The sequence below is a fragment of the Aotus nancymaae genome, unplaced genomic scaffold, assembly GCF_030222135.1.
Source record: "Aotus nancymaae isolate 86718 unplaced genomic scaffold, 86718_ANA_hifiasm-v0.15.2.pri h1tg000119l, whole genome shotgun sequence".
In the NCBI taxonomy this organism is placed as follows: Eukaryota; Metazoa; Chordata; class Mammalia; order Primates; family Aotidae; genus Aotus; species Aotus nancymaae.
The window spans coordinates 644,648-647,564 of record NW_026988534.1 but is presented as its reverse complement, the minus strand read 5'-3'; positions in this window follow the sequence as shown (position 1 = coordinate 647,564).

Below are 2,917 nucleotides of genomic sequence, written 5' to 3'. Positions count from 1 at the left end.
CTAAGTGAAAGAAGCTAGTCACAAAAGACCACATACGGTTTCACTTACATAAAATGTCTGGAATAGCCAAATCTATAAAGACAGAAAGTCGATCAGTGGTTGCATAGGACTGGGAGTGCAGAGGGAAAATGAAGAGTGACTGCTAATGGATATGGGGCTCTTTTTGGGGATGACTAAAATGCTCTAAAATTGATTATAGTGATGTGTGCACAACTTTGAATATACAGTTGGCCCTCCATATCCATGACTTTTGAATCCATGGATTCAACCAATGAGGTGCAGAAACTACTGAAAAAAAATTATGTCTGTAAATGAATATCTACGGACTTTTTTCCTGGTCATTATTCCCTAAATGATACACAGTATGATTTACATAGCATGCACATTGCATTAGGTAGTATAAGTAATCTGGAGATGATTTAAAGCATACAAGAGGATATACATAGCTTATATGAAAATACTACAAGATTTTTATTTCTTCATTTTTCCTAAGAGACAGGATTTTGCTCTGTCAACCAGGCTGGTGTCTTAACTCTGGCCTCAAGAGATCCTCCCACCTCAGCCTCCCGAGTAACTGGGATTACAGGCACAAGCCACTGCACCCAACGATGCCATTTTATTTTAGAGACCTGAACATCTATAGATTCTGGTATCTGAGGAAGGTCCTAGAATCATTCCCCCAACAGATACCGATGGACAACTGTACTAAAAACCAGAGTGGGTCATCTGCAAAATGGAGTAATTTTAAAAATAAATTAATAAACCCACCAAATTGTACACTTTAAACCAAACTGAACAGTATGTGAATTATATCACAGTGAAGCTGTTACCCCCTCCAAAAATGGTATACAACATGAGCAAGTAAAGCCATCAACATTAGCAGACCCTACAGGTCACGGGTACTATTTTCTATCCTGTTTACTTAGGATAGAAAAATCCCAAAGTTTGCAAATACTTACCAATAAGTGCAGAATAAAAGAGAACAACGACCACAACAAAAAACCCCAAAGTTACAAATTCTTTCCAACCATACTCAAGCTGATTATTTTGTAAATGAGTATTTATGTCTCAAATGAGGGGCAATGATTAATCCAATGAGTTAAATCATTAACTTAAAAATAGGTTGACATAAATATTCAAATTTCAAATGTCCAGGATATTTCAATTTTCTATTTAATGTGTTTCCTAGATATTGTCTCAATAATATTTACATGAATGTACTCTGTAAACTGTTATGCTCTATAGTTTTATTATTCTTAAATTTCCTTAAATGTAATTTAATGGTTTCCAGTCTTATATAAGTCATTCAACCTTTTGAAGAAACTCTGAAATACAAACATCCATCCTTTCTTAGTAAAGCATACACACTTCTGTGATTCTGGCAGTAAATAAAGTGCATAATTTACTTCTGGATAGAGAATCACAGATAAAAAGGAAAGCAAATCTGATTATCAAACACACGATTACTGTTGTCTCATCACCGGATTAAAACTTAAACCAGTAAGCTGAAGTAAATGTTCATGAACATAAGAAAGTGGGGAATTTTTAACAGTTTTACAATGACATGTGCCCCTCTTCCTCATTTAATTAAGTACTAAGAACTTAAAGGTTATTCTGCAGCGAATCTGGCTCCTAGAAAGAGCCCATCCAGGATGCTGGCAGAGGAAAAAGATTAGAAACTGTGCAATCTGGATTATTCTTGGTGTTACGGAATATTTTTTCGGTCCTTTATTAACATAGAATAAAAATGCCCAAACGGAGCAAGAGAGAGGGTTCGGCTGCCCTGCTCGCAAAGCTGCTGGGGTACAGACAGCATCCAGCCCTGGCAGAGCCCTCCCCGTCCTCCTCCCGAGCCCCTAGACCATCCCGTCTCGCGGTCCCGAGGGCCAGCTTCGCCAGGATCCAGAACGCGGTCACTGGACGTGCGTGTTGCAAGCCCGGTTTTGTTTTGTTTAAGAAATAGATTCCGATCCGAGCCAAACCTCCCTACCCTCTGGGAATAGGGAGAGGTGGCAGCAGGGTGACGGCGTGGAGAGGGAGAATAAAAGAACGGCAAGTACAACCTGTCGTGCAAGCGAGCAGCGCCGGGAAGGAAAGGTAAGCAGCCGCGATCAGGCAAGACAGGGAAGGAAACTGGTGTCCAGCCCCCACCCCGCCACCCGGGGCGGCCGGAGCCTCCCAGGTCCCGCCCCGAACTCGCCGCTAAGCCCCGGCCCCGGCCGCAGACTCCCGCCCTACATAGACCCTCCCAGGAAGCGCTTCCTCCGGAGTCGGACCCCCGCCCTGGCCTCCCCGCGGCATGAGGCGGGTCAGTTCAGTCCGCTTCTCGGAAGAGGTGATTCGCGCAAAGACGTAAACACGGCGAGACCAGCTGCGCTCGGCCCATCACCCCCGCCAGGGTCCATAACCTCTACCCTCAGCCCTGCCCCGCGCCCCGCGCTCCCCGTGAGCAGGCGCGCAGCGCGCCTTCCCCTTTCTCCAAGTCCCGCTCCGCGACCGTTGCCCGGGAACTCTCAGTCCCTTTCCCCTAGCGCCCGGCCGGTGTCACCGCCACAGCCGCCGAAAACCCCTCTGCAAACCCCGAAGCAAATAACACCAGCGCGGGGCGGGGGCGCGGAGGGAGGCGGCGGCACTCGAGACAGCTAGGCTTTATCGCCGCGCCCTCCGCGCTCCCTCTCACCAGCCTCGGCTGCCCGCGCTCTTACCTGCTCTCTGCGTCGCCCAGGAAGACAGCGGAGTCCCTTCCCCTCTCAGCAGGGCCGCGGACTAGCCGCAGCCGCTGCCGTTGGCAGGGCGTCCGGAGGGAGCCGGGGCCTCCCCAGCAGCCAGAGCCGCTCCACGGGCAGAGGAGGAGACAAAACAGAGGCGCGCCGCCCCGCGCAGCTCCCCTCCGCCCACCCTCAACCGCCAAGGCTAC